Consider the following 21,119-nt stretch of genomic DNA (forward strand, 5'->3'; position numbering starts at 1 on the left):
TACAGCACCAGAGCCTCGATCCTTCCTGCTGGTTCCCCACCCCGCCCCCACTCTAAGACATTGCCTTTCTTGTTAGGTGTCTTTCGCTTGGGGATCAGGCATAGGTGCCAGCAGATCAGAATTTGTTCAGGAAGCCAGGCCATTGAGCACACATGTGTGAGGGCATGTGCACGTGCGTGTGCACTCACACACACACACACACTCTGGGCCAAGACTATATAAAACTGCCTCCTGCAGCCCAAGACTCTTCCCCAGGTCCTGGGAGATCATCCAGCTGGGAAGAGCGGTTACTCCACCTACCCTACCCTCTCGCTTTCTGTCCACTTCTTCTCCACTCTGGTCCTCAATCTCCTTTACCATCGTCTCTCCTGGGGCCATTTCTATTATAGAATGTTATGTGAAACTATGATAAATTAACATTGCCATTAATTATTAACCTTTGAAAATGCATCTTTAACACAGCGAGACCACAGTGTTTGAAAGCCGTGGTCTTTGAGAGTTGGAGGGTTTCCGGGGGCCACCTGGTCGGTGGTTCCCAACACCAGCCCTCTCCCGCCACAGGAGATTCTCACCAGTCTGGGGCAAAACAAAAACCTAAGATAACGTGGCCTTCCCTGGTGGCTCAGTGGTAAAGATTCCTGCAATGCAGGAGCCATAGGAGACTCAGGTTTGATTCCTGGGTTGGGAAGATCCACTGAAAAAGGAAATGGCAACCCACTCCAGTATTCTTGCTTAGGAAATCCCAAAGACAGAGGAGCCTCGTGGGCTGCAGTCCATGGGGTCACAAAGAATTGGGCACGACCGAAGTGACTGAGCGAAAGAATAATATACGTTGTCAGAAAGCTGCAGACTGATGTGAACTCCTTTGTGAGATAGTGTTAAGAAATCAGTGATAATAGAACAAACCTTGGGAAAATAAAAAGTTGATGATTCTAGAGGTCCCACCATAACAAGTTTTCAATTAGAACCACTGCTCTTTTCCTCCCTTTCATCCTCGGCAGACACCTCCCTTGGCATATCCCAGCTGCACCCTCCTAGAATTGGGAAGGGGGGCAGTGACCCCTGAGGGAGCGGAGAGGACGGCAGGGAAGGGCCTGGGAAAGTCCACCCCCTTCCAAAATAATTGCCTTCTCACTCTACCAATTAACGCTTAATTTTGTTTGTACAAATGCTCTACTTGAAATGCAAAGGTGCCCTGGAAGAATCAAGCCTACGGGTCATTCAGAGAAGAATGAATTACTTTAGTGGGAATTACTTTAATCACACAAAGAGCCACAAAGAGCTTTACAGTGGAGAGAAAAGCGGTTGGGGGGCAGAGTTGGGAGACCTGGACTGGGAGGGGATCAGGGGTGGGCGGCACCACCAGGAGGAGGAAGGAACGGGGCAATCTGGGCTCCCAGAGAGACTCGGGTGTTAGGGGATGGGCGTGTCCCTGGGGAAACGGGGCACTCCAAAGGCAGGATATCAGATTTCTGATATCAAAGGACCACCAGGGTCCCAGTGTGTCCTCCAGTCCCTCACCCACCCCAGGCACAAGGAGGATGGTAGAACCAGTCCACAGCTGCACACTGGCCTCTGGGTTCCATCTTTCTGTGCTGAACCGGCACTGGCGTCGCCTCATCTCCTCCCTGCCCACCAGGGAGAAGGTGTGAGGGCTCCAGCTGGCTGGCATCCAGGGCTATCCCTTGTGATGGGGCAGCTCCCTGGGGGGACCCTGACCACGAGGCTCAGGACTGAAACCTGCCCTTGGGCCCTCTGCCCAGTGCGGCCATCAGTGCACTTCTTCTAGGATGCCCCGGAGCACGGGCCCTGCGCGCTAAAACAGCAACATGGATCTGTGTGCATCTTCAAGGGAGTCAGAACTAGAGACAAGGAGAAATTAGAGGCCCCAAGCCCTCCAATGTCAGTCCATTTTCAAACCTTTCTGAAGGACCCATGAGCTGGGACCTGCCCTGCACTGAGGCCAAGCTCACGGTTGTTAGAAACCCAGACTTGTCTGAGAAAGCACAAGCCTATTTTGGGTACTCAGGGTATAAACCTCCGTGCAGGGGTCCCTCTTCCAGTACAGAGGCCCCCAGAAGCCATAAGGCAGGGGGAACCCATCACATGGAGGCCCGGGCATTTCCCTCCTGGGGGGAGAGGTGAGAAGACTGTAGAACAAGAGAGGAGGGCAGGTGCCCGGTCAGCAGAGCTGTCCTGCTTCTGGGTGCTTCCAGACCTACAGGCTTCCCTGGTGGCTCAGACGGTAAACAATCTGCCTGTAGTGCAGGAGACCGGGGTTCAATCCCTGGGTCAGGAAGATCGCCTGGAGAAGGAAATGGCAACCCAATCTAGTATTCTTGCCTGGAGAATCCCATGGACAGAGGCTACAGTCCATGGGATCGCAGAGTTGGACACGACTGAGCAACTAACTGGACCTACGCCCTAGCAATTTCTTCTTGTACACTCTTTCATTCCAGCCTCCTCTGACTCCTGGAGGGCAGGGGCTAGTTGAGGCCAAGTGGGCAACAGCATAAGTTTCAAATCAAATCCTGGCACTGCCACTTCCCAGATGTGATGCTGAGCAAGGAGTGGCATTCTGTGGGTGCGGGTGTTCTGGTTTAGCGCTTGGGGCTGTTGTGAGGCCAAAGCGAGTTTATGCTGCAAAGCACTCAGGGTAGGTCACCACCAGCTGCCCTTCCCTCCACGTTCCCCAGCCCAGGGTGGCAGAGCCCTTCCCAGACTGCCAGCTGGTCCATGCTGGCTGGTACATCTTAATGCAGCTTCCCCACCATTCACTTACTCAGTGATGGTGACCAAGGCCAAGGGACAACTGGAGGCCTAAGAAGTGAGAGTCCCAGAACATTCCTTCAGAATACCTAACCTCACTGGCCTATGGGTCTGCAGTGATAACTTGACCTGAACCTCCAGTCACTGCCGGCCGGCTTCTCAAAGTCAGCATTCCCGAACTTTCCTAACTCAGCATCAGCTCCACAAACCTCAATGCAAATATGACATATTTCCAGTGTACACAACAGACCAGAGTCAAATGCTGTTGAAAGATACAGCAAGAGGCTCACTGGAGAGAGCCCACAGGACTGGCTGGCTGTTGCAGGGTCATGAGGAGAGCAGCTGTGGTGGGAAACTAACAAGCACTCTTCAGAAAAAGGGTCTGAGGACAAATAAATCTATGAAACCATGCACACCAAATCCCCCATTTTAGATTCGCAGGCAAATAAGCTTACTAAAGCCTCTGAAAAGTCATAAGGCAAAGAAATCTATTTAAAATTTCCAATCAACATCTCCCCATTTTTCACTGTTATAAATAGCAACATGATGAATACTTTTAATATTCTTTTTTCAAGGCATATGTGTTGCCTACTATGTGGGAGGGCTTCCCAAGTGGCCCTAGTGGTAAAGAACCCACCTGCCAATGCAGGAGATGCAAGGGACACGGGTTCAACCCCCTGCGTCAGGAAGATCCCCCGGAGGAGGGCATGGCAACCCACTCCAGTATTCTTGCCTGGGAAATCCCATGGACATAGGAGCCTGGCAGGCTACAGTCCATAGGGTTGCAAAGAGTCGGACACAAGCAACTTAACACACATGCACTAGATGGAAACAGAAAGCTATATGCTACTGTAAATAGAGTACATTGGAAACAGTGCTTTATTTTTTAAGGTCTTAAATAGGATTTTATTTTAGAATATAAGAAATAATTAAAATAAGTGGATTAAGTTGGAAATGTAACAAAATGAAAAGAGAAACACAGAGTTAAAATATGAGCAGATGTTAAGGAAACAGAAAACAAACAGCAAAATAATCACAAAACACGATCACATTATTTGAAAATACTCATAGGCAAACACCAAAAGATACACATTGTCAGTTATCAAAGAAAAAGAGATACACCAAATAATAAGTTTAGGAACAAAAATGGAACATACATGGGGAGAAAAGTGTTGAAAAAGGAACACCTTAATATCAGATGAAATGCACGCTTTTTAAAAGTGTAAAATTAGTGAAATTGGACCAGTAGTATACTTGAATAGACCAAGACCAGAAAAGAAATCCAAATGGTATTACTGATCTGTCTCTACAGAAGGTACCAAGGTGACTGTTGTCAACTCTTCAAACAACAGGGGTTATTGGTGGCAGTTATGCTCCACAGAGTCACTATTAACAGAAACAGTGCTAATTTTGGAGTTTAAAAGGTTTTGAGTTCAAATCCCAGGTCTGCCATTTGATCTTTGAGACTCAGTTTTCTCATTAATATAATAAGAGAAGATTTTTCCCCTAAGGTACAATCCTATGACTGAAGTCCCAGACCATTTGCAATAGAATCTAGAAAGGGAGAAAACACCTTGAGCTCTGCTGGTTGGGGGAAGGCTTCTCAGGAGAGGACAGACAAGACGATGAGGGGCGGGAGTCACAGGGCAGTGGCTGCTTTACTTCTTATGTGTCAGTTCAGTTCAGTTCACTTGCTCAGTCGTGCCTGACTCTTTGTGACCCCATGGACTTCAGCATGCCAGGCTTCTCCCTCCATCACCAACTCCCAGAGCTTGCTCAAACTCATGTCCATTGAGTCAGGATGCTATCCAAACATCTCATCCTCTGTCATCCCCTTCTCCTCCTGCCTTCAATCTTTCCCAGCATCAGGGTCTTTTCCAATGAGTCAGTTCTTCACATCAGGTGGCCAAAGTATTGGAGCTTCAGCTTCAGCATCAGTCTTTCCAATTAATATTTAGGACTGATTTCCTTCGGGATACGGTTTTTTTTTTTTTTTTTAATTTTATTTTATTTTTAAATTTTACATAATTGTATTAGTTTTGCCAAATATCAAAATGAATCTGCCACAGGTATACATGTGTTCCCCATCCTGAACCCTCCTCCCTCCTCCCTCCCCATACCATCCCTCTGGGTCGTCCCAGTGCACCAGCCCCAAGCATCCAGTATCATGCATCGAACCTGGACTGGCAACTCGTTTCATACATGATATTTTACATGTTTCAATGCCATTCTCCCAAATCTTCCCACCCTCTCCCTCTCCCACAGAGTCCATAAGACTGTTCTATACATCAGTGTCTCTTTTGCTGTCTCGTACACAGGGTTATTGTTACCATCTTTCTAAATTCCATATATATATATGCATTAGTATACTGTATCGTCCAAGGGACTCTCAAGAGTCTTCTCCAACACCATAGTTCAAAAGCATCAATTCTTCAGTGCTCAGCTTTCTTTATGGTCAAACTCTCACATCCATACATGACTACTGGAAAAACCATAGCTTTGACTAGATGGACCTTTGTTGGCACACTAGATGGACCTATGCGTCAGACACAGTGCTGAAATACTTCACAAGCATCAACTCTTTAAGCCTACAGCCCCGTGGGGTAGGTATTGCTTTTATTCCCAATTTTACAGATGTGGAAGTTGAGGCACCAAAAGGTTAAATTACCTGCCTAGAGCCTCACAGTTAATAAGTGGCAGGATTTGAAACCCCAAAATCTACCTCTAGAGACACTGATGTTCTTAGGCAGTATTCCAGGGAAGGGATGCATTAGCTAGGGAGCTAGACCAGGCTTATACAGAAAGGCAGGGACTACTAGGGCAGTGCATCTTGAAGGAAACCAGAGTATGTCATCCCAAATATGCCTCTTTGACATAAAAAACTGTCTTGAGCTGAAAGCAATTAAGTGGCAGCAAAAGGCAGAAAAAGCTCCCCCCTTTTTGCCTAAAGACAGAAAATAAATGTTTCTCTTACTTTAGTGACTAAACAACAACGACAAACTGGAGGCAGAATTTTAAGAAGTCACCAGAGACATCTGCAAACAAACCTTGTTAAACTAACCCTATCCTTCCACTTATCTCTTCACCCTTCACTACCCACAGGTCAGTTCTTCACAAATGCATTGTTTCTTTGCCTAAAAGGTATAAAATCTCTTCGCTCCGGTCACTTTGGGTTTTCGTTCTCTTGCGAAGGCTTCCATATACATGTGAGAATTTAATCACATTTGTCTGTATCTCCCCTGTTAATCTATCTCTCTGTCAGCTTCATTTTCAGACCCAGCCAGGGACCCTAAGAGGGTCAAAGAAAACTTTTTCCTCCTCTACAACTGCAAACTGTAAAGAGCAGACTCATCATCTGGGGTTCTTATTAAAATGCAGATTCTGCTTCAGCAGACCAGGGCTGGGGCCTGAGGCTCTGCATTCCCACCAGGCTCCAGGTGATGCTGATGGCCCTGGTTCAGGGACCACACTTTGAGATTGCAAGGCACCAGAGCACAGTGGCTAAGAATTTGGGCTCTGGAGTCAGGCAGGCTCAGGTTGACACCTCAGCTCTCCTAACTTCTTATTTGCTTCATCTTGAGTAAGTTACTTAACCTAAATCCAAGTTTCCTCATATGAAAAATGAAGATGATATGGTTCCTTCTTAGAGGAAAGTGAAAGAAAGTGAAAGTGAAGTCACTCATTCGTGTCCAACTCTTTGCGACCCCATGGACTGTAGCCTATCAGGCTCCTCCGTCCATGGGATTTTCCAGGCAAGAGTACTGGAGTGGGTTGCCATTTCCTTCTCCCGCCTTCTTAGAGGGCTGGAGATTAAATGATAGCATCTTCCTGGCTTCTCTCTTTTTCTTTTTTTCCTCTAAATTTCTAGAAGGAAAAATACAGAAGACCAGACTGGGGCCAGACTGAGCACAGCCTTGAACAACAGGCTGAAGCGGTTAGATTTTGCCTAGATGAACCATGAGCTCTGGGAACCTCGTGAATCACCCCAGGTGAGGGGCAATACCTGAACTGGGTGATATCAGAAGAATCAGCAAGACTTGAGGGGTTCTGCGGGAAGGAAGAAGAGGAAGGTACGAAACATGACTGCGGGCTTTCTGTTCCAGTGACTGGAGACCACAACCCCCTTGACTGAAATGGAGGAGACGGAGGTGGCTGGGACTAGGGGAGCGGCATCAACTAGTTTGGATCATCCAGTTAGTCGTGGGGAGCGCTGAGACTCATGGGAGAGACCAGACTGAAGATCTGAGGGTCACTGGCACTCAGTGAGCACTGGTGCATCAGACAGAACCTGATTGCTCAGGGGAGGAGGAGCAGGATGGAGGAGCAGATCCCCAAGGATGGCTGCCTTGTCCACTTCATCTGTCAGTTCCTTCCTGTTTTCCCCACCCACTATTTTCCTATAAAGCCTTTCACCTTTCTTTTGCTCATTTCTCTGCCCATTCCCCAAGGTCCTCCAAGCTAAGGCATTTGGGGACTTCAAGCTGCTCACACTGACCGCAGAATTACTCCCTTATTAGCCCCCATTCCATCAAAATCCCTGTCTGATTATCTAATTCAAGAGATGCTGGTAGCTGATCAATAGTCTTCCAGAGGGTTTATGCATTTTTCCTTATATGCATTTATAAAGGCTTGAAGCCAAGTAAAATAACGTCTAATAGTTGAACTTTGAAAAAATTTAGGTAGTGGAGAGTATTTACATGAGGAAATCAGCATACAAGTGTTTGAAAACTGTTCTGCTATGTTGGGCTCTGAAGTTTGTTTTTTAACCCTTTACATACCCAGTTTTAAGAAAAGTAAGAAGCAAAGTTAATAGCATTGTTTTGGCCAGGGGTTGGGGGTGGGGGAGTATAGAAAATGTTGACCACTTTTTGTTTGTTTTTAAGTAATCACAGTAACTTTCAAAAGAGGATGGGGCAGACAACTATGAAGCCATCAGATCAGATCAGTCGCTCAGTCGTGTCTGACTCTTTGCGACCCCATGAATCACAGCACGCCAGGCCTCCCTGTCCATCACCAACTCCTGGAGTTCACTCAAACTCACATCCATCGAGTCAGTGATGCCATCCAGCCATCTCATCCTCTGTCGTCCCCTTCTCCTCCTGCCCCCAATCCCTCCCAGCATCAGAGTCTTTTCCAATGAGTCAACTCTTCGCATCAGGTGGCCAAAGTACTGGAGTTTCAGCTTTAGCATCATTCCTTCCAAAGAAATCCCAGGGCTGATCTCCTTCAGAATGGACTGGTTGGATCTCCTTGCAGTCCAAGGGACTCTCAAGAGTCTTTTCCAATACCACAGTTCAAAAGCATCAATTCTTCGGCGCTCAGCCTTCTTCACAGTCCAACTCTCACATCCATACATAACCACAGGAAAAACCATAGCCTTGACTAGACGAACCTTTGTTGGCAAAGTAATGTCTCTGCTTTTGAATATGCTATCTAGGTTGGTCATAACTTTCCTTGCTGACCATATCCTAATTCAAGGAAAGAAACACAAGAAAGGATCATTGAGGGAAATAAACCCAAAGCTATTTCCATTTTAAATCTGCTCTACTTAGAAAGTAGATGATCAGTCATATAAGAAAAGAGATTTGGAATCTCAGTCAGAAGGCAGAAAACCCTGAGTGGCACTGAAAGCTTCCTGGGTAGGTAATCAAAGCAGCAGATAAAGATCTCCTCTCTGATAAGGCAAAGAGCCAGAGGGCTTGGTCAGGAAGCCCTGGCCTCTGCACGCCACAGCAGCTCAGGAGGTGACCGGAACCCACAGGCACCCCTCGAAAGCTTCCCACCAGAAGAAGGTCATTTCAAAGTAGCCACAACCAGGCCAAGGGAAAAAAAGCCCGAAGAATAGAAGATATTTTAAAAGAAATTGAAAACAGTTCTTTGTTATGAGAGATTGTGATACATTTTAGCATATTTCTTTAGTCTGGCTTCCAATGGTATTTATTCTTCATGTTCATACATAGAAGTATATGGAGTTCAACTCACAGCCAAGTGCCTATTAAAAGAATCTTTTAGGTTCTGAGCCATTTTATTTCTAAGAGAGAAGTACTCTCTACTAGGGCCTTCTCCCCCTCTCTGGGGATCAGGTCTGGCAGATTAAACCATGGAGGCCAAAAGTAAATTTAATAAGGATGCTTTTCTGTCACTAGGACTTGTCTTAACTAAAATTTTTATACCTATTTTTTAAGAAAGAGAGGGAAACGTGATATGGCCAGTTCCACTAATAAATACACAGCTGGTTTTACTGAAAAATCAAATCAGTGAGATTAACAGAGTGTCTAATGACACTCAGTGGCTTCATTTCAGTGGCTTCCTCCAACTTTGCAAACTCTAAGAATCTTTAGACCTGCCCCAGTCATCTCCCTATAGTTCATCCTGCCCCAACCTCAGGGGCCTCCTTGCACACCATCCTGCTTCAGGGCCCTTGACTTACTATTACCCACCTGGAGGGTTTCTCTGTATTTCCTCCAGGCTCCCACGCTCATTTCCCTCAAGGGTTTGCCCCAGTGTCACCTAACTAGAGAATTTCCCTAACCACCATTCTCCTTTAATTTTCTATCCCTATTTCCCTTCATAGCATTTTTTACCAATCAACATCCTTTGTTTGTGTCCACACTCTGTCCACCCCGCTTCGAAGGTAAGTTCCTGGAGAGCAGGAGACGTGCCTATTTGCATCCCAGAGCTTGAACAGGGTGTAACCTGTGGCGGGGAGGTGGGGGGGAAATGGTCACAGACGTCTGTTGAATGAAGAAAAGAGTGTGTGATTGGGAGAAAAGCAATCATGGATTTCAAAGTCAGTAAGGGAAAGGAATGGCAATCTACTCCAGTATTCTTGCCTGGGAAATCCAATGGACAGAGGAGCCTGGTGGGCTACAGTTCGGGGGGTGGCAAAGTCGACTAACACTTTCACTCACTTTAAGGGAACGACAGGGCATTTAGCAAAAGGTCCCCGGGTGCTCACAAGACCTTGTCCTGGGAGGGCTAGGGGAATGTTTCTATTGAGAACTGTTGGCTTCAGTTCCTGAATCCTGCCCAGCTTGTCTTCTGGGGTTGGCACCTGAGGCTCAGAGCCAGGCTCGCTGGGGCCAAACTCCCTCCAGGTGTGTGAGTGGGGGAAGGGGGTCTTTGGGTTCCATTGCTCTGCCCCTGCCTCCCGCTGGCCCTCTGCCTGCCGGCCCCCAACCCCCACCAGCCCTGCTTGCAGGCTCCAGTCCAGCCTGCTATCAGAATCTCCTCCTGTCTCCGAGGAGGGGCCCGAGGTGATCCTCTGTGACTGGCGCACGGCCAGAGTAAGAAGCCCTGGCCCAGCTCTCTGCCTGGCGGCATGCGACGGCAGACCTCACGGATGCTGGCAGCTTCTGTGGACTCTGACCTCTCACTGGCAGCAGCTGTGTGCTCACACCTCCTGCATGCCGTGGCCCTGGCCTCCTTTGCTCTGCTTGCCTGATTCTGTTTTTTTGACTCAACTGACCCCTTGATCAGAGCTTACTCACTACCTAGGGTGATGGGAGGCGTGAAACAAGCAAACACTCTCAAAACACCAAACATATCGTGCTTCTAAACATCCAGGCCACTTTCCCTCCAATTCCCTATTTCTAACCCAGCATCGTCTGCCAGGCCCCCTGAGATATAATATTAGATTCTTTAGATTGATTCATCACCGATCCAGCCTCTGTCATGCTGATCTTTAATACCTAAAAAATACCACGGTTTACCACCTCTGTGCAAAGCACTAGGCCAAACACTTTACAAACATTTTCGTATGTATAATACTCATAACAAAGCACTAAGGTATGTACTATTACTCTCATTTTATCAAAAAAGAAGCAGGATCAGAGAGGTCAGATGCCCTGCTCAAAGTCACACAGCATGTGCTCTTCTGCAATGTGTATGTGTGCACTCATGTGTATGTGTGTGTGTGTGTGTGCACTCATGTATGTGTGTGTGTGTATGTGTGCACAATGTGTATGTGTGCACAATGTGTATGTGTGCACTCAATCATGCCTGACTCTTTGCAAACCTGTGGAGTGTCCTATGGACCCCCACCAGGGTCCTCTGTCCATGGGATTTCCCAAGCAAGAATACTGCAGTGGGTTGCCACTTCCTTCTCCATTTGTGCAACAAGGCTCCCCTAATTTTTTTTTTTCCCATCACTTTCCCTCAAAATAAATCCTCAACAGTTTCTCAGTTCCACCTTGCGCGCTCCTTTGCCACAGCTGCCGTGCTAGGTCAGCTCCTTGACACCTGATATCCAGTCCTTGTGAATGCCACTGGGCCCATTTCCTTGTTTCCATTCATTCTCTGGGTAGTGTTGAGGTAAATCTTTGCTTGATTTAGTTTGCTGCACAGCCAAGCCGTGAACGTGGCTCACCATTCCATTACATGTCAACCCTGCCACTTAGCATTCAACAAGGGATGCCCTGCAAAGGTGGGGGTTGTTCCGCCTTCACATCCTTCCTCTTGGCACAGCTCTTGCCCAGCAGCCAGAAGTCACGGCAGAGTCCAGCTGTGAGAAGGACGGGGTGGTTTGCGGAGCAGACAGAAGGGAGCCATGCAACCATGCTAAGGCCCACAACTGTGGAGGAGAGGATGTTCAGGTGATAGGGACCAGGCGAAAACTGGAGACGGTAAAGGAGCAGGGGAGTCAGAGCCCCAAGAGTGTCCTGGGGGCCTAGAAGTCATCACACTGGGTGGGGATGAGGGGCTGGCAGACCCCAGCTCCTGCTGAGTCCTCCTTAGAAGACCTTCATTAATAACATCCCCAACTCTAGGCTTTATTTCCCCTCTGCCAGCTAACTTCTGTATACCCCTTGTACCATATTATCTTTCTTTAGAAATTAATTAATTATTTTTGGCTGTGCTGGATCTTCACTACTCAGCATGGCTTTCTCTAGTTGTGGAAAGTGGGAGCTACTCTTCGTGTGGTGTGCCAGCTTCTCATTGCGGTGGCTTCTCTTGCTGCAGAGCATGGGCTCTAGAGCAGGGCTCTGCAGTTGTGGCACATAGGACTTGTTGCTTCCCAGCATGCAGAATCCTCCCAGACCAGGAATCAAACCTAAGTCGCCTGCAATGGCAGGAGGATTGATTCTTAATCATCGTGCCACCAGGGAAGTCCAGTACCATGTTATACTACACAATCTTCTACTTGCTTCCTGCTTGCTCAAGCTGTTTTTCAGTGAATCGTATTTTCTACCCCCAGATAAACTGTAAATTCCTCAGGTCTCATTTCCTCCCAACCTCAGTACAGTATGTGGAGCCCAGCAGGACTTGAGGAAAGCTGGCATGACACGTGGTGCCTTTGATCAGCGTCAGATCCAGGGAAGTCACCTCCTCTCCTAGACCTTGGTTTCCTTTTTATAAACATCAATGCCATTATCCCCATTCACCAAGAAAAATGCCTTTTTGCTCAAAATAGTTCATATTTATTTTCTTAGCTTCACAATCCCCTTGTAAAGGCAAGGGCTGGACTTGCTCGTCCTTACCAAAGAAAACTGAATTCTTTTTAAACAATTTACAATAAAACTTAACCCACAGCTAATGGCACAGACACTCCTTTGAAATGAATTGGAGGAAACAGAACAAAGTTCAGACAGAAAAGGGGCGTTAGATTCAAGTACCTCCCATGAGGACCAGGTCTTGTGTCCAGCTGATGTGAACTGAACTTTAGCACTTTGTACAGTATTCTTGCTGGGTGGGGTGGGGAAGAGGAAAAAGTTTGAAATAGATAGGTTCTGCCATCAAAGAATTTAATCTCTAGTTTGGGACATAAAACCAACCCACATTTAAAGTCGATGATATTTCACAATGAGACTAAGAAGCCCCAAAACTGAAGAAATCTCTGGGAGTTTGATGAGTCCAGGAAGGCTTCCTGGAAGAGGCAAGACCTGAGGTGGAGAGAGCTGGTAAGTACTGGTGAACCCATGAAAGGAAAAGTCAACAGGTCTTCAAAGGGAAAAAACTTTAAGAAAATCATAAAGGTTCTCTTTTCTCTTTTCCCCTTTTCCCTTATTTCAGATTTTCAAATGAATACATGCTCATGCATATAAAAGTGTAAAATAGGAAAAAAAATTAAAGTGAATGCAAACATCACTTATAATTGCACTGTTTGTGATTATTAACATTTTAATGTATTTGTTCTAGTTTCTGTGTTTATGCATATTTTGAAAATATGCACATAAAATTGGGATCATACAGCATAGCATTAAAACTTATGTTCTTATACTGTACCTGTCATCTCACTAAATTTTTTCAGAACCTCATTTTAGAGGTTACTTATTATTCCATCTTTTGACCAGATCCTCATGGCTGTTTCCAATTTTTCATTATTCTGAATGATACTGTGATTTGCCTTCGATAATTAAAGCCAGAAATTGTACAGGGAGAGCCTGATCTGGTTTTATTGGTGATAAGGAACTCAAGCGGCGCCAGGTGGCTGGGAGGCCAGGAGTGCCATGGAGGGGACATCTCTAGGCACCCGGACCTGGTTGTCTTGTCCAAGGATGATTCAGGATCGAAAGACCAAGAGGAGGTGCTGACGCAAACGTGTTTGGGGAATGAGGCAGAGTCCGAGTTTCCAGACAGATTTTATTGGAAGTGGAATTAAACAGCAGCTGAATTCTCCCTGGGGAGACAGTTTGGACCAGGCTGTGTCTGAATTCACAGACAACCAGTAGCTGTCCGTAGCCTGACTTTTTAAAACTCCATCACTTCTAATACGCTCACTGCTTTCCGGCCAATCTTGGCTAATCTGATTGCCATCTTAATTGAGGATGGGCATTTAAAAACAGAGAAATGTGTCCAGTTGGGCTTCTATTCTTTTCTAAATGTAAGCTTCCCTGGGCTTGGGTATCACACTTCAAGCAAATAATAGATAAAAATAAACAGAATGTTTTTCCATTCCTTGTCTCTTGGAAACACTAACAGCAGGAAAAATGTATCCCAACTATTTTCAGGAACCAGGCAGCCTAATTTATAACCGTAGTTTTGGCTCTCACAAGCTGTGCAAATTTAGGCAGGGTTTCAAGCTTTCTGTGCCTCAGGCTACTCATCTGCAAAATGGGAACAATAGAACCTACTTCATAGGTTTGAGGTGAAGCCTAGATAAGGTGCTGGAGAAAGGATAGGCTACCTACTCCAGTATTCTTGGGCTTCCCTGGTGGCTCAGCTGGTAAGGAATCTGTCTTCAATGCAGGAGACCTGGGTTCTATCCCTGGGTTGGGAAGATCTCCTGGAGAAAGAAATGGCTACCCACTCCAGTATTTTGGCCTGGTGAATTCCATAGACTGTATGGTCCATGGGGTCACAAAGAGTTGGACACTACTGAGCGACTTGCACTCACTCAACTCTCACTAGATAAGGTAACACAAGTGAAGTTATTAGAACTGTTTCTGGCATATAATAAGCATTAAAAAAAATAGTAGCTGTTATCATCATCGATACCAATATGGTAATTATTATTAAAATCTTTTCCCTAACTTAGGAGAGAGAAGGTGTGCTAAGTCGCTTCTGATTCTTTGTGACCCTATGGACTGTAGCCCACCAGGGTCCTCTGTCCATGGGATTCTCCAGGAAATAATACTAGAGCGGGTTGCCATTTCCTCCTCCAGGGGATCTTCCTGACCCAAGGATCGAACCCTGGTCTCCTGTGTCTCCTGCATTGGCAGGTGGGTTCTTTACCACTAGCGCCACCTACTTAGGAGAGAGAAGGCAGGATAGAATAAAATGGAATTTTAGAGCAAGAACGGCCCTTAAAGCCTTTTGTTTTCATTTTATACTTGGAGTGCACAAACAGCTATTAAGAAATCTAAATCCAAATCCACGTAGACAAACATGACCTCTGGGATGCCCAAGGACAAATCTCCAAGCAGAAGCACAACTGATTGGGGGTTATTCTGACCAACAGCAGCAGCTACCGTGTTTTCAGATGGTCTGTGCCAGGTACCACCCTACGTGTCTCGCCTGCGTCCATGCATTTACTCTTTACAAAAGTCTATGAAGTTGATACAAGTATCCTTGTTCTGTAGATGGCACCAAACCAAGGCTCTTTCAACGTGTTGGCTTGTAGAAAATAAAGCACCGAGGTCTCAGGCCTCAGATACCATATACTGTTGATAGGTAAAAACAGAAATGAAAATACAATCAACAGAAATGTGGACCAAACAATCAGGATCATTCTAATTAAGTGCTACACATCCACAGAGTAGGATTGCTAAGAAACAGAATTGGAACATGTCAGAGGAGGCTAATTTTGAACATTATTTATAAGAGAAGGATCCCATTTAATTGTGACAAAAAGAGGGCTTTCCATGAAGCAAGAGGGTAGAAAGAAAACACTGACAGTTCCTGAGTGCTTATTATATTATGTGCCTAACTTAAATACTTTCCAGTTTTTTGTTTTGTTTTTTTTAAATCCAATGAAGTATTATCATTTTTCAGGGGAGAAAAAGCAGAGCTCAGAGAGGTTAATTAATTTGCCCAAGATCACTCAGGGAGCAATGAACAGGGCCAGGAACAGAACAAGGAAGGCCCTCTGATTTCAGAGCAATACAATTTGAAGGGAGAGTGAATATGTTAGGCACGGATATGAAGAAAAAGTACTTGAGCAGAAAATGATAAAATTTATGTATAACTGATGATGGGGGAAATCTGAGCCAGCTCTGTGGACTGTACCCACGCCAGTTTCCTGGTATTGATACTGAACTATCCTTGTGCAAGATGCTAACATTGGAGGAGGCTGGGTGGAAGGTATGGGGGCCCTTCCTGTACATTTCTTTGCAATTACTTAGGAATCTATATTTCAAAATAATAAGTTTTTTTAAACTTATTTATGGCTGAGCTGGGTCTTTGTTGGGGTCTTTGTTGCCATGCTCTGGCTTTCTCTAGTTGCAGGGCGTGGGCTTCTCACTGCGGTGGCTTCTCTTGTTGGGGAGCATGGGCTCTAGGGTGTGCAGGATTCAGTAGTTGTGGCCTGGGGACTCAGTTGCCCTGCAGCATGTAGGATCTTAGTTCTTGGGGATTGAACCCGTGCAAGGAAGATTCTTAACCACTGGACCACCAGGGAAGCCCTCAAAATAAGAAGTTTTTTTTTTTAAAGGGTGGCATATAGGACTTCCCTGGTAGTGCAGTGGGTAAGAATCCACCTGCCAATGCAGGGCACACCAGTTTGATCCCTGGTCGGGGAAGATTCCACATACTGCAGAGCAGCTAAGCCCATTGCCACAACTATTGAGCCCGCCCACCTAGATCCTGTGCGCCGTAACAAGAGAAGCCCGGGTACCACAATCAAGAATAGCCCCCACTTACTGCAACTACAGAAAGTCTGTCCAAAAAAAAAAAAAAAAGGCTGGTGTATAAAAAAGGCAGAGTTCACCTCCTTTGAGTGGAGACAGTAACTAGTAGAGGGACTTGACACAGGATTTACCTGCTCATGGGGTGGGGAGCACGGTGTCACAACGTGAGACAAGGCAAGAGCCTCTCCCACCAGTCCTTTGGGTGGCCAGCCAGCCCCACACTCAGTTGCCTACAACTGGAGGGAGAAATAAGGTTTGCCAACACATATACAGAGCACCTATCATAGGCCCCTGTTGTGCCAAAGGCTTCCTGGGGATGTGAAGTGTTACCAAGACACAAGTCTGGCTTTCGGGGCTCTTACAGTCTAGTTGGAGAGAAAAGGTGCAGTTAGTCAATAAAATCTAAGCCGGCCTGGGTGTACTTTTCTTGACGTTTCTCAAGGAAAGTTTCATGTGTTACAACAGTGACTCAAAGGTAAAGGCATGCTCCCTAGGCTGGGTGGTTAAGGAAGACTTCTCAGGGGTGGTAGAATTTCAACAGTCTTAAAGGAAGTGCAGGGGAGGGGCAGCCCAGGCAAGAGAAACTGTTAAGTAAAGGATTACATGGGGCTTTTCAGGTGGTTCCAGTGGTAAAGAATCCACCTGCCAATGCAGGAGACATAAGAGATGTGGGTTTGATATCTGGGACCCCTGGAGGAGGGCATGGTAACCCACTCCAGTACTCTTGCCCGGAGAATCCAGTGGACAGAGGAGCCTGGTGGGCTACAGTCCACAGGGTCACACAGAGTCAGACACGACTGAAGTGACTTAGCACAGGACTATGAGCTGTGTGACCTCAGACAGGTCATCCAAGCTCTCTGCTGATTTCTTCATCTGTGGGAGATGAGCAAGGCACCTAGCATGAGCTGGTACACAGTGGAAAGTGGAAAGTGAAGTCGCTCGGTCGTGTCCGACCCTTTGCGACCCCATGGACTGTAGCCTACCAGGCTTCTCCGTCCATGGGATTTTTCAGAGTATTGGAATGGGTTGCCATTTCCTTCTCCAGGGGATCTTCCCAACCTAGGGATCGAACCTGGGTCTCCCACATTGCAGGCAGACGCTTTATCTGCTAAGCCACCAGGGAAGCCATCACACAGTAGGCACTCCACAAAGGTGAGCTCTCTGGTCCCTTCATCCTATTTCATAAGCATTTTTCCTGTTGCTGAATTGTCATCAGAACTATCATTGTTAGTGCGGCTTAAATTTCCAGGGAGAAGATCTATAACCATTTACTGAACTGTTTCTATATTATTTGACATTTATCTCATTTATATTTTCATGCTATTAAAAAATAAGGTTGACTATGACTGATTCATGTTGATGTTTGGCAGAAACCAACATGATTCTGTAAAGCAATTATCTTTCAATTAAAAAATAAATAAACTTAAAATTAAAAAAATAAAAATATAAGGTTGAAATAAGGGTGTGTACCTTACAGATTGTTTCACTTTCTGGATTATGTTCAGAATTTGAGTCAAGAGATATGGATATTTTTAAGACTTGAGACTTTGAACTGCCTTTTCAGGGACAGGAAATGGCCAAGACTAGGTCGAGAGGAGGTTTCAAGAAGAAGCCTCTCAAGTCCTTAGGATACAAGAAGCTCTGACTGCCCAGGTAAGGACTCCAGATTTGATCTTCTAGGTAAGGGGGAATTATTTGAAGGTTTGTTGAAAAGGAGGCGTAAGAGGATGAGACTAGTGTACTCTAGGAAGACCAATCAAGAGTAATATGACCACTGGAGTTTGAGTTTAGAGACAGCAGAAGAAGGAAGGCCATCAAGGGAAGGAGCTGGAACCAAGACATAGCGAAATACAGGTGGTGGGGAAAAGAAAGAGAAAGAAAGAGCCAGATGATGCCAAATCTGGGACTTCCCTGGTGGTCCAGTGGCTAAGACTCTGTGCTCCCAATGCAGGGGGCCCACGTTTGATCCTTGGTCAGGGAACTAGATCCTGCATGCCACAACTAAGACCCAGGGCAGCCACATAAATAATTTTTCTTTTAAAGGAGCTGGAATGAAGACATAGGGAAATATGGGTAGTCTGACTGTGAGAAAGGAAGAGCCAGATGGGCCAAACCTGAGTGAGAACAACCCACAGCCATGACTGACAGCACAAAGGTGGGGGGAGGGGTCCAGAGCTTGGAATTAATGATAGAAATGGGGATGTCTCACCCCCCAGCGGTGGCTTCCTGCCCACACTGGTCTTGGAAATGGGCTTAGAAACTCTTCCTGCCACTGTGGAATGACAATGTCAGTAATATCACATCACCACAGTGACATGCGAGGTTGGGGACCGGCCATGAGAAAGAAGGTAGATTAGAGCCAGAACACCACCCAGTATAATCAATGCACCGAAAGCCAATTACAAATCTGGAAGGCAAACAACAGAGAGAAGCCTGTAGCATTGCACTCTGTTTTCTGATGTCTATTAATCATAGGCATACACTACCACCATGATGTTTGCAAATGAAGGAACCCAGTGTAACTTAGCCAGCTGGCTGCAATGCATTTGAATAAATAATTTAAGTGCAAACCTTATTGGCATACTTTGGAAGACCAGGTGACAGCATGGAAAAATGCCTAGAGTGGAGTGTTGGATGAGAAAGGTATATATGCACAAAACTATATCCACAGTATGGGCCAACCTATGAAAATTAAGGGCTTCCCTGATAGTTCAGCTGGTAAAGAATCCACCCGCAATGCAGGAGACCTGGGTTCGATCCCTGGGTTGGGAAGATCCCCTGGAGAGGGGAAAGGCTACCCACTCCAGTATTCTGGCCTGGAGAATTCCATGCACTGTATGGTCCATGGGGTCGCAGAGTCAGACATGACTGAGAGATTCACTTTCATATACTTCATATACTTTCACATGAAAGCTATGATTAAATTAGGACAGGGGATTTGGAGAAAAGAAAAACAGCTTGACCTGCTGGCGTATCAAACCACAGGGAATTTTCTCCTTGATTTTCATTTCCATGAACACTGTATGGATATTTGCAATTTCCTCTTGCCTTATTTTGCTTGTCTGTAAGCCTGGAGAAGGAAATGGCAACCCACTCCAGTATTGCTGCCTGGGAAATCCCATGGACAGAGGAGCCTGGCAGGCTACAGTCCATGGGTCACAAAGAGTCGGACACGACTGAACGACTGACAACAACAACAGAGCCTGGTGAGCAGGGTCTGTTTTCTCTGAGACTCTGCTCCCTTTTCTGGGCTCACTTCACTCCTCTCTCCTTTCCCCAGCTCTTTGTTGCACAGGGAACCACTCCCACTCCTGGCTGTGATGGGACATTTCTAATTTAAAGGATGCTATGGGCGGCTCACCGTTTTCCTCCTCCATTTTTCATTTCAGCTCAGCCATCACTAACCCCTCCAGGGTTGAATTTTAAATCACTACTGAGAGAGGAAAAACTTGCTGTGGAATCTTTAATAACTTTTATTTCAGCACACTTTGAAAAGGGGGGTGGGGTGGGGGGAAGTATGGCATGAGATAAACTGTGGCCGACACAAGTGCGTGACGGCTTCTCTTCTCACTTTAATGTCACTGACTCCCAGCCATCCCTAGGGCCTGGACCTCCTTTCCCTCATTTAGAAAGTGACTCTGGTACAGATCAGACAATGAGTCTTTGTTTTACCCATTGCTCAACACCCAGCATCAAATGCTAGCAAATACACAGATCTTTAAACCAAGTTATCTTATCAGTATATTTGTGTCCCAAGATGGGTCTAGCGAACATGGTTCAGGAAATCTAACTGAATACGAGGCACCCAACATTCCAGATTGTCCAAGTCTGCACCGAACTCAGCTTGTAGATGGATGCTGTCTGTGCCTGTCATCTTCAAACTGTTATTAATATCTCAGTATTTTCAGAGCTCATCACAGCCTGTTTGATAAAATCTAGGTTTCAGCTTCTCGGCATGGGGAGTGAAAACAAAGATCAGACTAGAACACAGCTGCCAGAGACCTACAAAAGAGTAATAATAATAACAAGGGCTCCCCAACACAGTCTCAGATATGGGGGTTGGTAGGTCATATCAACCCTGACCCTGTACGATCAGCCCAGCAGAACCAGTGCTAGGAGGTTCACAGATGGAATATCAGCACTTTTCCTCTCCTTGGCTCAGAAATCCCATTCTTAGTACTGGCACCTGCTCATATGTACAAGGAAGCAGATATGAATGAATCGGTGGCTTTGTTTGGGATAACCTAAATGTACCTCAATAGGGAAATGACTAAATAGACCAGGGAGCATTCATGCAACGGACACTGTGCAGCAGTTGAGATGAATAGAGCAGAGCTGAGAGCGCCACTATGATAGCTCTCCCTGATGTCGTGTGCGAAACCCTCACTGGCCAAACCCTCACTGGTGCATGTGTAAATATGTGCGTGAAATATGCTGTGGATGCACAAAGGAAGACCTGTAAGGTCACACAGAGCAGGGTCATCAGGTTACCTCCAGCGTGGAATGAGGAGATGAGGGAGACACCAGTCACTCGTGGTTATTTAAATCAAACAAAATTTAAAATTCAGTTCCTCAGACACACTAGCCACACTGTATGTGTCCAATAGCCACAGCTGGCTAGTGGCTACCTCACTGGACAGTGTAGATAAAGAACATTTGCATCATTGCACAAAGGTCCTTGAAAAGCTCTGATTTCAAGTTTTACTTTTTATTTGAATTTCCTTCCCCAACAAAAAGATTTTATATTACTCCTCACCTAATTTAAAATAAATATAAAAATAAAATAAAATAAATATAATTTTTAATGTTTCTCCCATTTTTTTCTTTGGGATGAAACTCCTCACAAAATCTGATTGGAATCACTTTCTGTTCAAAGATATGGAATCCAAGAGTTCAAAACACACATACACACTCACACGAACCATTTTCTGTACTTGCTCAGCTTGGTTCTCACTGCAGCTGACTAAAGACCTGGCGTCATCTCATTTATTCATGCACACACCAGGCAAACAACACAAATGAACCAAGTCCATTAGACATAGATGGGGAAAAAAAAAAAAGACA

General features: G+C 45.8%; 1 protein-coding gene across 7 annotated transcripts in view; it reads right to left on the minus strand.

The window, feature by feature from the left end:
• EFR3B (EFR3 homolog B) overlaps nucleotides 1-21,119 on the minus strand; it is a 98,214-nt gene that overhangs the window by 55,314 nt on the left and 21,781 nt on the right. The window lies entirely within an intron of this gene.

The sequence above is a fragment of the Bubalus bubalis genome, chromosome 12 (genome assembly GCF_019923935.1).
Source record: "Bubalus bubalis isolate 160015118507 breed Murrah chromosome 12, NDDB_SH_1, whole genome shotgun sequence".
In the NCBI taxonomy this organism is placed as follows: domain Eukaryota; kingdom Metazoa; phylum Chordata; class Mammalia; order Artiodactyla; family Bovidae; genus Bubalus; species Bubalus bubalis.